A 16803-nucleotide genomic window follows, 5' to 3' on the forward strand; every position below is an offset into this window, starting at 1 on the left:
TTGGAAAGGTCATTATACAATTTATGGTCTTTATGGAAGGATACAGGTGCCAAAAACACAGGTGGAAGCAGAAAGGACACATAGCAGCTTCCAGACCACCCAATAGTTAGGTGGTAATAACCTTTACTTCCACAAATGAAATAGGTGTTGTGTGAGAACCAAAAGAAATTCTATTGTTTATTCCGGTCAAATACTGCTCACACAGAGATCCGCTCGAGCTCTAGTAACAGTGAGTCCAATAATGAACATACTCTTACGATCACAGACTCTTGCAGCAGTTTGCTTCTTCTCCTTAGACATGTTCATCTCGTCGTTGAACAATAAAACAGATGGTGCCCTAAGGTCTTGGGCAGACGTTGGTTTCTTCACTGAGGTTGAGACGAGCAGTCACTAAAAGGCTACCACCCTTGAAGTCAGTCTTTAAGCACCCAGGACAGTGGCTCAAACAGACTTTTTCAGCAACAAAGTGTCTTTCTTCTGGGGTCACAGCTGATATGGAGATGTACCAGGGATTGTGTAGTCCGGGAAGGCTTCCTCAGGTCCATCAGGTAACATAGCTTGTCCTTTCTCTGCAGCCAGGATGTCGCGGTGATCTGCCAACGCAGCTGGGCTCTCTAGGTCTTGCAACACTTTCCGGCAATGTGTCGCATGGATCCAGTTCTTCCTGTTGGTCACTCGAACCGCAGTCCTGGTAGCCAGTAGCACCTGCTCAGGGCCTTGCCCTCTGGGTGCTAGGGAGTTGGCTCTCTGGAAGGACTTGACTACTACTTAATCTCCAGGGCGCAAGCAGTGGCCCTCACCTTGCGACCATTCTGGAAGAGTCTCCTGAATCAGTTGATAAATAGAAGACAAACTGTCAGTCAACTGAGATAAATAGTCATTCATCAATACATAGGGTATATCATGTACACAGCATGGCTTAGGAATCCCCCAAATATTCATTGGCTTTCCAAAAACCACCTCAAATGGTGAGGCCAGATAGTGTATGTGGTATTGATCTAATAGACAGCAATGCCAAGGGCAGTGCATCAGGCCATTTCAACGATGTGGAAGCCTGAATCTTTGCCAATTTTAATTTTAGGGTGGAGTTGTAATTCTCCCCTAGCACTGCTGATTGTGGTTGAAATGCAGCATGAAACTTCTGCTTAATTCCTAAACCTTTCATGAGATACTCAACAACTTGTCCAATAAAATGGGGTCTGTTGTTACTCCACAAAACTCGACAAATCCCAAATCTAGGGAAAAACTCCTTTAGGAGCACCTTTGCTGTAGTATGAGCTGTATTATCCTTTGTGGCGTATGCCGCCACCCATTTACTAAAGGGATACATCACTACTAGAACATACTCCAGATTATTACAGCTTTCAAGCTGGATATAATCCATTTGCAGAACCTCAAAAGGTGCAATAGGCATTGAAAAACCTCCTGTTGGAGTTTGTGTTTCCTTTCCAGGATTATACTGCAGACAAATCAGACAGGACTGAACTAGTTTCTTAGCTGTACCGACAATGTCTGGATGATCCCAAACTTGTACAAGTTGCTTTGCTATTAAGGATGCTCCAACATGTGCCGGGCCATGTGAATCATAGGGTGTAAATAGGCTGTGGGTAACTTCCATTTTGTCATTTCCTTATTCCTCCAACAACCCTCATCGTCCTATGTTTCCTCCTTGGACCATTGGTCTAATTCATCGACAGAGGCATATTGTTGCATGTCCAGCACTTCTTGCCTGGCATCATGCCATCGTTCAGCCTGTGATTTAACTACATACACTTTCTTATGCGAGCTACACTTAACAATTGCCACTTTCTTAGGATAGGTTAAGGCAGTAAGGCGATTATGTACTAATTCCCCATTCACTATTTGTGTCCCGTGTCAAGTGAGAACTCGGCAGCTTGAGCTGACTTCTGTGGGATACGAGCTGTCTCAACTACTGTCTAAAGTGTTGTAATTGCATAAGCAGCAGATGTAGTACCATCAGGCAACTTCAGGCAAGACCCATCAACCCACAATTCCCATCAACACTAGAAAGAGGTGTATCTTGTAGGTCAATACGACCCTTTGTTTGTTCTTCAGTAAGGGTTATACAGTCATGTAGCTCTTGTGACTGAAACTGAGTAGCTGGGAATGGCAATAATGCAGCAGGATTCAGATGCAAACATCTTTTTAGAGTGATATTAGGAGCCAAAAGTGTCAATTCATAGCCTGTCAAACGGGCACTAGTCAAATGTTGTGTTTTCGTTTGGTTTAACAAAGTATCGCCTGAATGGGGTACTAGCACAAGCAATCTATGTGACAAGACTATTCCCTCACTCTGAAGTAAGGTCACAGCCGTCGCTGCCACCGCTCGAAAACACCAAGGCAACACCCGAGCAACTGGATCAAAGACAGCAGAGAAATATGCACAAGGATGTTGCTTATCTCCGTGTGTCTGTGTTAAAACTGAGAGAGCGCAACCATCCCTCTTGTGTACATAGAGTGTGAAGGCCTTAGTGTAATCTGGAGTTCCTAATACTGGTGCAGAACAAAGAGCTTGATGTAACTGTTGAAAGACATTGTGACATTCAGTGGTCCATGTGAGAGGCATCAGAGTGTCTTTAGTCAAAAGGGCCAACAAAGGTTTAATAATGGGAGAAAAACTAGGGATCCACTGCCTACAGAAAGAAGTAAGGCCAATCAATGCGCAAACATCCTTCTGAGTACGGGGCACAGGCGTGTCTAAAATAGTTTGAATGCAATCTGGTTTGAGTGCACATCCCTCCTTAGACAGGAGGGGATCTAAGTAGGTAACCTGCTGTCTACAATATTGCAATTTCTTCAAAAAGACTTTGTGATGATGAGAGGCAAGGAATGATAATAGGGACAGTGTTCTTCTTCACACTGTTCAGGGGTATCGACAGCCAACAATCCATAAAGGCAAGCTTTAACTGTATGTCATGGTTAAGGAAGCTAAAGTTGTGGTAATCGACAACATCATGAACCACAGAATCATGCTTGCCATATCTCCTACGTACCCCCATACAAACCTGTTGACAACTGTAAAGTACTTATAACTACGCTCTGAATATATTTGATAAAATTGTAATATAACTCTGTCATTTGATGTATTAATACATATAACGTTTTAATGAGATGGAGTGACATCCTTTAAAAAAATGTATTTAAACTGTATTTTGTGTTGTGATGGATTTTATTAACTAAAAATAATAAATGGTTCCCTAATGGTATCGGCAGCCAACAAGATTGCATCGATATATTGAATAAGAGCCACCCCTTGCAGTACAGGAAAGGAATCAAGCTGCCTTTTCAATGCCTGGCTATAAATTGCTAGGACTCTCTCTATACCCTTGTGGAGCTCTACAAAATCTGAAGAATCGATTAATCAAAGTGAAGCCGAACAAATAGCGGCTATCAGGATAGATAGGTATTGAAAAAAACACATTCTTCACTAAATGTAGTGGCAGTCGGAGGACCATAGTAAGTAATGCTGTGATGTCAGAGAATACCGGGTATTGGGTCACTACGATTTTGTTAACGTCTCGTAAATTAATAATAAATCTGTACATTTTAGTGTCAGTGTCTTCTTTCAAAATAGGAAGAATAGGGCTATAACAAATATTATAAGTGGCTTCTTCCACAACCCCAACTCTGATCAAATCCTGAACAATGTGTATTATTGCTTCTTCGCCTTGCCAAGATATTTTTATATTGGTACAGTGGAGGCAACAAAGCACCTTCCTTCACTTGAATATGTACTGGTGGAATAACCATTTGGCCCACATCAGTATCTGATGTAGCCCACAAAGTAATAGGTAACAATGCCAGAGCAACATCTTCTTTAATGAGACAAGACCTCTCAACCATTGGGTAGTTATCATTTAAAATAACATGCACACCTGGGGAACAACGTATTGTAGCACAGAAATGTTTAAGTATATCAATACCCATAATGTTATCCGGCGTGCTAGGGGAAATCAGAAATGGACACGCTGCAGCGAATTTATCAAGACAATATTCAAGTGGCCGTGACAGTGAGCTAATTGTAGGTGTCCCATCACATCCTATCGATGTTATCATTGCGCCAGACACAGAAGCCCTAGGAACCAATTCTTTAGACAGAGCACTACGAGTAGCTCCTGTATCAACCAGAAACTGATCAGTAGAGCCAAAGACATTTGCATCAACATAAGGACCCTTCTGATCCACTGGCACTTCAACTGGTTCCTTACCCCATCCTAGGCTTTCCTATGCATAATTAGAATCCCCAAGACTATCAGTCAAATAGTCTGTCACTGGATATTGATTCTGTCTGTCAAAAGTATTAGAATAGTTTGATCCATGTTCAACTGCCTCAAATCTGGTACAATTTTCTATTCCTCCCTTTTGTCCTGAATGCCCTGGGCATCCTCTCATACTTCCTCTACCCCGTTGATACTGCTGACCTTGCAAAAGGGGGCCCTCAGAACGCCAATGTCCAATCTCTTTACAATAAGCACACTGATCAGAAGGCAAAATTTGCTTGAGAGAAAGGGGGTACACCAGGGGTATATACTGCACGCCTGCCTCTACCACCACCTCTGAATGGTGATCCATAAACTTGAGCCAACATAACTTTCGTCTTTAAATCCTTAACCTTCTTATCCTCTTTGCCTTCTGCTTTCAATTCCTGACTCTCGTAACACTGGGCCATAGTCAAAAGGGAGACTGGGGGAAGACGTAGTCCATGAACTCTCGCCGGCCTTTAGGCGACTAGCTATTTCTGGTAACATGTTAGCGACAAATTTGTCGCCGAACAGGTGCTTACCTGTGGCATCTGTCAATGACTCCCACTAAAGTCATGGAATGTCTCATCCGCTTTCTCTTTACAAGACGCTAACGTTCTCCAATCTATTTTCTTAGGGGGTATAAGAGTTTTCAACTTAGTTACAATATCTTTGGGAAGATCTAAGATCACCTGTTGTGGTTTTTGTGCAGGTTCCCTCGCCGCATATATTTCTTCTTAATGCGCCCAAGTATCACCATATGCTACATTATCATCTATTTTCCTAATTGTTGTCCACATATCAGGGGGCAAAATAAGTCAAAAAAACATATCCCTATCTGGCAAAGTCATAGTGCAGGAGCTAATAGCTCCTTCCACTTCTTCATAAAAAGCAGCCAGATTTTTCTGCGGATCAGGCAAAGCAGCTTTAAGAGCCATAAAATCTGCTCTACTCCAAGGGGTATACACCCAATTATAAATAAAATATCCCTTTGCATCATTTGGGGGAACATGCAGAGGTGCTGCTTCACTCATTGGTTTCATAATTGCTTCACTCCTACTATGTTTGTTCGCATCTACTTCCTTTGTCTGAGATAGAGCTATTTCTACAATGGTATTTTTTCTAGCTAACTCCTTCTTCATAAATGCAATGTTTCATCTCGTAATTTGACCACTCGCCTAATCATATCAGGTAAGCTTGAAAAAAGGAAAGTCCCATCTACTAACTGTTTATAATCAATACTTATATCATCTGGCTCTGTTTCATTAAAATTATACCGCCAACCATATATTACCTCCCAAGAGAATTTTTCTAAAAAATATAACTGTTTGGCATTTTCCCAAGTCTGAACTGTAACTGTGAGGACCGTCGCTGTAGTAATCTGACGCATTTCCTCTCTGGCGATGTCCCGTAATGTATCTTTCTCTTCCTTGGTCAAAGTAGAGCGAGTTAGCCACCTACCTTGCTTATCTTTATATTTTCATCTGAAGACAAATGCTCCTCGTCAGAAACCTCATTCTCAGAGGCACTAGGGAATTTATATGGGGTTGGAGGTCTATCTAACAAGATGGAATCATCTTGAGGTTTATTAAGTATGGGATAAATAGGGTGCCTAATAGGGTACTGACCAGTTACCTCTAAATGATGCTCCCTTTCCCCTTTTTCTTTTATTTCCTTAATTTCCTTATTTTTCAATTCCAATGCTTTTTGATATATCATTTTATAATAATAATAATAATAATTCTTTATTCGGTTAATCACGAAGAAAACCATAAAAGAAGCAATCAGCATAAAAAGGACCATACATACACAAGTAAAAAGACATTTCATAGGAACATTTATACAATAAGGAAGAAAGAAGCAGCTGTCATTTGTTTAAAAAGAAGAGGAGTTTTGCTTCTAAAAATCATTATTTTTTTTTCCTAGTGCAGTTTGCTAAAGGTTTTTTCTATGGTTCATAATACATTTTAAAAAGTTTAAGATCAGGTAACAGACTTCTTCAGAATCTAGGGTTTGCAGTCTAAGGAAGGCCGGTCGACATTGTCTGAGGCCCCATCGCCTACATAGCGGAAATTTCCAAAGTTTTCTGTGGGGTTGGTAAAATTTACAAAAGATAATGACGTGGATATTGGATTGAGTTGATTTCGCATCGCAGGGACACGGAGGCAGGTTTGAGTCCCAGGCCTTATTTAGGGGAAAAGCAACCAGTCTGAAAAAGAGGTTCAGTCTGAGCCTGGTGAGCAGCATCCTCTCGTATGTTTTGGTATGCAGAGTAAGATACGGTTGAATGCCAAAAGTTTGCTGGACTGTGTTCGCGTGAACCACTGAAGGTTTTGCAGCCTCGGTTGACAGTCTTAGTGTTTCCAGATGTCGTAGTGCAAGTTCCTTGAGCTCCTTTTTTGGGAGGGCAACAATCGATTCTGGGTGAAGGTAATATTTTTCGAGGCCAAGGTCAGTAAAAAAGTTTCTAATGTAGCGGAGCCATTTTAATCTAAGGGAGTGGTCAAGTGACATTGTGTCGGCCACTATCGACTGTGATAGCATGTTAGCATCCGAAATCCATATACGCCTCCACAAAAGCAATGGCTGGATTTTGAGGAGATCCTGCAAGTAAGGAATTCCCAGTTCCATGTGGGAGGCGTAGGTTGATGAGCCTTTTGGGGTGGCGAGAAGAAATCTTATGAATAGGTTTTCAATTTTTTGTAGGGCTCCGACGTCTGTATGGCCCCAGACCCCTGCTCCATAGAGAGCAATCGCCTGGCACTTGGCATTGTAGATTCTTAACAGTTCTGCTGGACGCCTCCTTCCCAATTTCCGTGAGAAGGTCTGCAGGGCTGCTATTGAGCGCTTAAAAAGGTGGCATCTCGCTTCTACTGCTGGTTTCCATGTTAGCTTGTCATCGATCATGATCCCGAGGTATGGATATTGTGTGGCGATCTCCAGTGGTTGACTATCAAGAAAGATGTTTTTTTTGCCTTTCTTCGCCACCCCGTGATCATGACGAAGGTTTTTTTTACATTAACCTTTAGATCCAAGGCGTTCATGAAGGTGGTATATCTATTTAGTGAATGCTGCTGTTCGCGCGGCGTTCGGGCCAGGATGACGGCGTCATCCGCGTAGAGGAGCGCTGGAATCGGTCTCTGTTTCATTTTTGGGAGGTCCTGGGCCCCCCTCAGCATCGCCTCCTCCAAGCCATTTGTGTAGAGCGAGAAAAGGAAGGGGGCCAGGACACAGCCCTTCCTAACTCCTCGCTCCACGCCAAATGATGCTGTCAGCTCACCGTTCTTTCCGAACCGAACTCTAGCCGAGGCCCCGGAGTACAGCTCTCTAAGAAGGTCCAGCAATGAAGGATCCACGTTCATTTCTCTTAGAACTGTCCATAATTTGGAGTGTGCAACACAGTCAAAAGCGGCAGACAGGTCCACATAGACCATGTATACCGTCGATTTCTTTGCGTGCGTGTATTTGGCCATTATAAGGCTGAGGTTAAGTGCCTGCTCTACTGTCCCAAGGCCTTCTCTAAAGCCGAATTGTAAGTCCGAGATAATAGCATTTTCCTCACTCCACTGCTGTAGTCTCTCCAGAATGACCCTCCCCACCACTTTGCCAAGGGAGTCCAGGCGGGATATGGGACGATAGCATTTTGGGTCCTGTCGGTCCCCTTTCTTGAAGATGGGGACCCTGATTGATCTGGTCCAGGAGTCCAAGATGCCCTCACTGGCTGCTGCTGTGCATACTCTCGTCAAGATAGGTGCCCAAAGCTCCTGGTTGAATTTAAAAAGGTCCACAGGGACGCCATCAGGGCCCGGGGCTTTTCCTGTTTTGCTTTTTTCCAAAGCCGCCAGGATTTCGGAGATGTCAAAAGATATTGGAATTGGATATTGTACTTCGTTGTGGAGGTGAGATGGATGGTCTGTGGTTCCTTGGTCTTTGAATATTTTTTCAAAGTGGGCTATCCAAGTTCCCTCATCTATAGCCACCTCTATCTTGGGAGAGTTGTTGTCCGAGAAGAATGGGGATCTAATCGTTCTCCAGAAGTCCTTGCTGTTTTTTGATAGGGAGCTCTTGTCTAGGTCATTCCAGAGTTTCTCTTTCATTTGTTGTAGTTTTAATTTGCGTTCCAGTTTGTATTTTCTTCTCAGAAGTTGAATAAGGCCCACGTCCCTTGGTTTTTTATGGAGGGCAGATTTTAGGTCAGTTAGAGCTCTCGTACAGTTGTGGTTAAACCAACCTTTCCTTTCTGTATGTTTGTTAGTTGTTTTCCCCGTGAGTAGTCTCTTGGCTACTGTCAGAATTTCTGCGAAATTCAGCAGGACCTCGGAATGATTTAGGGCTGGGTCCAGGCAGTTAACAATATGTGGGTACGCCTGGTTAACTAATTCTTTTGTGAGTTTTTGTGGGTCAATCTTTTCCCATTTTATGGAATAACCATTATGTTTGCGCAGTTGCAGGCTATCTTGGGTAAGGGCTGTTGCTATATCTGTGACCTTGGATTTGTATTCCGATGGATGGAATTCAATCTTTAATGCGTAGTGATCACTTAGTGTGTTGTCAATTACTTGGTGATCTGTGACTTTTGTAGCGAGACTTTGGGACAGCAGGATCATTTTATGCTTCTCTTTTTCTGTTATAGCTTCTTCTTTCATCACTCTCTTGTACTTCTTTCTCCCACATTCGTACACAATCAAATGTATCTTGTTGACTCTTATGTTTAAACAAACACTGCTCTACAAACTGAATCTTTTTAAAGTCAAATGACCCATTCACAGGCCATCGTAAATCAGGATCCTTTTTCGTATATTTGTTCCACAGTGTACTATACATTATGGTAGAAATACCGTATTTATTGTACATAGGCCTATTAGGTATCCCCTCTGGGGTATCCGGATGACTTATTTCTAAATCCATTTTGGTACCACCAAGAAAGCAACACAGCCTACGGAGTGTGCTGGAAACAGGCATGCTACCAATTTTGTGTAAAATATTACCTATCAAATATATTCAAAAGTAGAGAAAGATGTCCACATTACCTGCCTTTATTTTTTTGCAAAAAATAAATCAAACAAACAAAACCAGAATCTTGGCAGAGCAAATCAAGAGTTCTGCTTCAGCGACCTTACCAAACAGGAGTCTCCAGCCTCCAAATGCCAATCTCTCGGTCGACCTAATGGTCACTGCAAATACTTGCGCCAAAGGAAACCTCGATCGGGACCGGCCACCACCTGGAGGGTCAGATCAAGAAAACTGGAAAATTCACTTTGCAAAGGCAAGGGTCTCCTCATGCAGGACATCAACTCATTAATATTCCATTCTTCTGTCAAGACTACTCCTTTGGGCACCCGCGTCTCCAATAAGGACCCAGGTCGGGCGCTAATCTGTGAAAATGTGCCTTTTTAAGGGGCACATCGGTACAGGGTTCACCCTTATCTTGTCCACAGGTCCATAGACCAACAAAAGAGAGATTGACACTGAAGCTGGAATTCAAAATAACAAGTTTATTCACTCATGAGTGAGACCACGTCCATACAATACCCTCAGGTGTTCCCGCAGGTAGTGGCTTGAATACACAGACCATGGTGCTTATATACTGAATTTTCTGCACTGGTAATCATGTAATTACAAATAGAAGGTACAAGCATACACAGGAGTAACTACCGACAGACATGGGCAGATGGAGATCACTTAGTCAGCAAAGTGGGAGGGGGGAATAGAATTGCTTACAGTAGCAAAGAGTGATCGACAGTTACATCTTTAGCCAGGTGCATTCTAGCAGCTACAGGCCTTTTCTCATACATTGCTTTGGCTCAGTACAGAAGGAGTTAACTAACGCTGACGTCACAAGCAGAATAGAAAGGCAAGCAACAGTGAAGATGGAAGAATTACATAGCTGACTAAATGGATGCCACAAACAAGTTGGCTTCAGCTGATGCTAACTCCAATTATTTTCGATTTCCACAGATGGAGGTAGTACCTTTCAAAAAACTGAAATATAGATATTTGAATCAGCTATTGATTTTGTAGCACGAGATGAGAGCAGGACCTTTTTACCATATGTGAGCACAGGCCTTATTCCATGCTTTGGCCAATGCTGTTGTAAACATTTTTTTGAGTGCCATTTGCGTATCTGACTGCTGGTATTTCCAGTGGCGGCTGGTTACATTTGAAAGTGGTGAGCCGTAAAATGGTAATCATACTGCACCGTAGCGAGCGAGCGTAGCGAGCGAGCCCGAACCCCCTAAGGAGGGTTCGGGGGGGAATTCCCCCCGAGAAAATTTTGAAAAAATCGTGGAAAAATTGTGCATTTTCAAGCAAATTTGAGAAAGCAGGAAGGTTAATAAAGCAATTGTGAAAGTGCAGGTATTACATTATTAAAGAGATGTCATATAACATAGGTAGCTGCTTATTCAGTATAACCACAGAGCTTCATAACAGGTAATAGTGCTGGAAAATTCAAATGCTTTAGACCAGGGGTCTCCAACCTTTTGTGTAGTGAGAGCTACTTCTGGTCAGTGAAAATCGTTGTGAGCTACTAAACCCTAAGCAACTCGCGCATTTTACAGAGAGGCCTCTCCCGCCCAGTTTCAATGGCGTTAAGCCTATTTCTTCAGAGCCCATACTGTGGTTTGAACACAATAACACTGAAAGAAAAGACTGGGCATGTGTGCGGTTTAAGACCTTTCAATTAATAATAGCTTCAAAATCAGGACCGTAAGGTGTCAGAACACTTTACATGACACAGATTTACACAGAGACAATCAGTGAAATGTTACATAAGACAGGGGAAAAGAAGGTATAGGAGTGACAAGTCATCCATACTGGTAGGCAGGATAGTTTAAGAGTGCTTGGTCAGGAGAGACAGAAAAATAGGTTTTTTTTTAAAACCTAACTCCTAACAACATGGTTGGGGGATTCTAATAGGAATTGATTTCTACCCAAATGAACCTATTTTACAACAACTGGGAGAAATCATAATGGTCCACCAGCCCAGGCCAGCCAGCCTATACTTTGCAGTTTTCATGCAGCTCTTTGATAAGTTACTTGTCTACATTAGGATTTTAGCTCAAAGAGCTAGCTAGCAACAATATGCACCTTCTTTGCAGCAGGCATGTTGACTCTCTGTGCTACTTTACTGCGAGTAAAAACTTCCTTTGTATTGTAAGTTTACAAATTATACAAAGATCTCTCTCTCTCTGTTTCCAAGAAGTACATTCATCACCAAGTTTGGCATAGGTCACGCCACCATAGCTGCAGTACAGTACATGCAAGGTCTTTTAATTTGAATGTCAGCTGCCGCTGTGCTTTATCACTGGTAAGGCAAATGTTAAAGCACGGTGGCAGCCGATGTTAAAATCAAAGGTCCTTGCATGCTCTGAACTGCTTTCACAGTCATGTAAAGACAAATATATAGCGCAGTGTAGTAATCAATGAAATCCTTTCAGTGATTACTTCACTGCGCTATATATTTGCCTTTGCATGACTGTGAAAGCAGTTCAGTGCAGGCAAGCACCTTGGATTTTTTGTTTTGGCTGCCACCGAGGATTTAAAGAGCGGTAGCAGCACAGTGCATGCAAGGACTTTGAATTTCAACGTCGGTGCCACTGTGCTTCATTACTGTGGGTTAAGGCAAATGTAAGCATGGTGGCAGCCGATGTTAAATCAAAGGTCCGTGCATGCTAACCAGGCCTGCTAACAGCTGTCACGGTCATAAAAAGGCAAATAAATAGCGCGGTGTAGTAATCAGTGAAAGCCTTTCACTGATTACTACACTGCGCTATATATTTGCATGAATTTTAAGGTGTTCAGTGCAGGCGAGCACTTAAGTTGGCTGCCACAGTGGTAGAGTGCCTGCAAGGACCTTTGATGTTAACTTTGGCTGCCACCGCACTTTATTCCTAATGCATATGTAAAGCACAGTGGCAGCCGATGTTTAAATCAAAGGTACTTGCATGCACTTTCACAGAATAATCCGCTTTCACTGACTACTACGCGAAGGCGCAAGTGTGGTAAAGTCAGTGAAAGCAGATTAGTGCAGACAAGAATCTTAGACTTTTAACATCGACTCCCACCGCAATATCGGCCCAGTGCCTGAAAGGACTTTTAATTTTAACGATATCTGCCACTGCGCTTTACTACCCAAGGAGGCACATCTAATTCTAAAGTGCAGTGGCAGACAACGCTAAAATCATAAACCTTGCAAGCACTGAGTGCTTTTTAGTCGGCGACTCGGCTCATTCAGGGTCAGTGTCTCCTCTTACCTCAGAGCTGCTCCGGGAGGCCCAAGAGAGTGGAAGATGGTCCGAACTCGGAACCAGCCTGGAAAAGGCAGGTGGCGCGTGACTACTAGGCGGAAAGACGTCACGTTCTTCAGCCCGCCCCGCAACAGCTAAGCTCGCTAAAGCCAATCAGAGCAGCTGGTTTGTGTGAGGGCGGGCACGGGCGGAAGAGTTGTGAAAAAGGGCTGATAGTTCTTAAAGAAAATGACGGGATACAAAATAAAATTGTAAATGACGTCGCAATAATTAAATAGCAGCGCGAGCTACTATCAGAGGGTCGGCAAGCTACCGGTAGCTCGCGATCGACCTGTTGGAGACCCCTGCTTTAGACGGTGGACCAAAACATTGTTTATAGGATGTGGCCTTGCCCTCAAAATGGACCACACAATTACTACTGACATATAAACATAACTATAACAATTAACACTGCAGGCAAATTTAAATATTGCAAATCCAAATGTGTTTCCACAATACAGTTGATGCGCATTCAAATTCCACTGACCAAAAGTAACTGTTTACTAGACCTTAAGAAGTCTTGGTCATAACAAATTTTAATAATCAGAATTTTGTTGCTTTCTGCGCACCTTAAATGACATAGAAAGCATTGTAAATGATAAAAGCTGAAAAATGTGCTGCTGCTGGCTAGTACTGTTTTTCTGATTTGAAAGTGCGTCATGGCTCGAAGTACCCATCCCTGGGCAGTGCAGTGGGGCACCTCGAGGCGATTTCAGCCTGTTATCACTCCGCATGAGATAGCCTCCCTACCTATCCTCCCCAATCCCCTCCACCGAGATAGAGGACAGATACGGCAAAGCCTTCTGAGACACCAACAGGCCACATAAATACTCTATGATGCTAATAAATGAAGTGCCCCCTTTATTAGAACATTCACGAGATGTTTATCATGGCAGACTTCTCACAAGAAACGAACGTAATAGCAATACATTCTCAGCCTTAAGTCCACAACTGAGAAAATCGGACATTTAATTTGCTTGTGCCAGCAACAAGAACGCATGTCACCCATACAGCAAAATGAATGAGAATTCAATCCACTGAACCCAATAAAGGAATGGGTCAGACTAGACTTTTGGACTGCCAAGGAATGACCACAGAACAGCGAGAATCCTAAGCATAATGTTAGAGAGTAATCTAAAACCCTGCTTTACTGTACATACTAATGTACCGGCCTCCAGTGAATACTCTCATCATAGGAAATATACCAAAGATTAGAAACTATTGCATAAATAATGCACACTTAACATACCAGGAGTAATTGAATCAACACAATAAATGGAGGGCAGCCACTGGTAACAGTTAGTGATCTAAAATTGGTGGGTTGGTTGTATATAGCACTCCACTCACGACTCACCTACTCATAGAGCTTAAAATAATTGTTACAGAAGTTAGGATGCCCTTTTTTGCCGTTTTACACAGAGCGAACTCGACCAGCAGGTATCAGACTCAGAGAGCTTTACATGAGCACCAGTTGCATTACAGACGGACAGGTTCATATTTTTTTTTTAGGTAGAGGGAGATTAAGTGATTTGCCCAGAATCACAAAAATTATTTGAGCCTGTTGACAGACTCGAAGATGGTTCGCCAGCTGCCAAGTCGGCCGCTCTAGCCCTTAAACCACATGATTGCAAGGCAGTAGTGGCAGCACACTGGGGCAAAGGGTGACGACACGTCACATGGCTAGAAGTCAGCAGTGGTTGAGATTAGAACATACATCGAGCACAGACCTCCCTGGGCCGAGAAGTGCTGAGGAAGTGGTTAGTGAATCACTAAGTGAAAGCACCCAAGGATGCCAGTGTTTCGCACGTACAATGAGACCTGGTTGTGCAAACAGCTTAACTGGCAGTGTTTGCACCTTGATTAATGGAAGTGTCTGCGTTCCTAAATGGGAAACCAATGAAAAAGAAGCATTGGCAAAATCATTAGATGTGGCTTTCACTGCAGCTTCCACCCATCAAGACATTCATCCGCCCATCCATGTACTTAATCACTAATGATCCATACACTCAGTCACTCTCATGCATCTATTCATCCTCCGGACTCATTCTTGCATTCACTCACTCACCCATCCACAATAAATGCAGAAATTCACAATTCATTCAAGAGTGCCTTGATGCTGTGCTGCTACTTTGTGAGGACTGGTTAGAGTGCTGTTGAGAGTGTCGCGTGGTAATCTGTGAGGGGCGTGAGAGGGCTCCCAGAAGTTTGAGAGGGCAGCCGGTAGTGTGTGACTGACTGCCAGTCTCTGGGGATTGTGACTGTTTTTCCATTATTGTGCTACAGCAAGTCTGGGAGTGCGAGAACACTACTCTGAACAGCGGTAGAGTGTGGTTGGTAATCTGAGACTTGTCATTCAAGGACAGCGTTGCTATCAGAAACTAGCATGTGTTTTGATGTAAATTTGCATGTAGAAATATGCAGACAACGCTAGTAGATTAGGAGAGGGTTTATTGTAAATTGAGTGGATGCATAAATGACCCCACCAGGAGAAGAAGTAGTTAGATGCTCAGCCCCGGTCTGTCAGACTCACCCGCCCTCCAGGGAACCTACATTATTGGGTAACTTGACTAGCAGGCAACCACCTAGCACCCTAACCTCCTGTGCTTCTCAGCATGTGCCTTCCCCACTCTCTGCTATGATGACCAACCAACACCCACCCACCAGGAGATGGTCAGAGAGCGGGAACCCCTGGAAAGCCTGACAGCAGTTCCTACACAACATCGCAGGAGCGGCAGCTCCCCTTGTGATGTTTTAGGATCCTCCTGTGGCAGCTGTGATTCCCGCTGCACCTTTCACAACACTCCCAAACCTTGGCAGCCATTTTGTGGATCACCAGTAAAAATGCCACACCCTCCCAGCCACAGCACGAACCAATGAAGACCCAGAGACCGGTAGTGAGGAGCAGCACGACAGTGCCCCCCCCCCCGCAACAAAACCACCAGGAGATGAGTGTTTCTGTGCAGTGGCAAAATGCAAAATTATTCCCTCAGCAGAATGCAGGGTCCACTGAGACTCCTATGTCTGTAAGATATGCTTAGGCCTTGGGATGATCTATTTCTTCCTGAAGGGGATTCCTGCACAGCAGAGTCTGCAGGGTGGCCTGTGTTTTGCCTCTGTTTCCATGTGATGGTGGGTGCAAATTAGTGTATATCCTATTCCTTGGTGAGTCGTGAGGGTCTGGGACAAATGACGGCACCCTATTGAGAGTGCACTGCATCAGCTTAGTAGGATGCTCTTATCTGAGACACTCTGAACAAGTGTACAAGCACAGTGGAGGGGGTACCTGTACACAGCATCATTGCCACTTATTGCTGAGTGGCCCGAGTCCAGTGTGCTACTTATATATAACTTTATTAACTAAGTCTGAGAACACAGGGCTTTACTTGTAAATTTAAACATTTTCCTGGCCAAACGACTTTTATGCTACAGGTGACAGTCACTATGCTCAAGTAAACAAGCACCTGATCATAAAAAGACATCAATACATCAGAGATGCGTCATGATTTGTTTAGGGTCCTACAAACGAACTCATAAGAATGATAAAAGGCCATCTTTGAAGAATTCCTACAAACTAAAGCCTCCAAGATCGACATTCATTATAATAGACTTGACTAAACACATCCGGTATGGCTTCGGGTGAAAAAAACAACCACCACAAGCAAACAACATCACTCCTCGACCTTGAGATCCCTAGACAGCCTGAATTACATTCATGCGATTTATTGACTGCAATGACCCAGAATCTCTAAGCAGCATTTGTTTTGGTCCCGATCTTCCATGATACATGGGGCTGATATAGTTCCCTTTTGCATTAGATTTAATTTATTTTCTCATATGTAAGCTAGCAGCTTTCTATCACTACAAACATCACTGCTGTATTTACAAAGGCATATATACGCACCTTTTATTAATACAAATAAGTTAGTAATCTTGTTTTTAAATGTTTGAGTCTCCTACATGCTATGGATGGCAATGGCAAATATACTTCCGATTGCTGAATATATCAGCACAAGACAGGCATCGGCAGGTTTATGCTTTACAGTGCTGGAAGTTGAAATGCCAACGATACTAGTACGTGGCAAAAGATGGAGTGCTGAAACGTTTCGCCCCTCGACCCCAGTTAAGAGATCTGAGTTTAATCGTTCTTTTACTCACCACAGCACCAGGGGCTTGAATCCAATGTGGCACAGTGAGCAACTAGACAGCTGCATCGTAGCCACCTCCATAATTAGAAAGTACAGCAGCATTGGGCA

This window comes from Lissotriton vulgaris, chromosome 8, assembly GCF_964263255.1.
Source record: "Lissotriton vulgaris chromosome 8, aLisVul1.2, whole genome shotgun sequence".
NCBI classification, from domain to species: Eukaryota; Metazoa; Chordata; class Amphibia; order Caudata; family Salamandridae; genus Lissotriton; species Lissotriton vulgaris.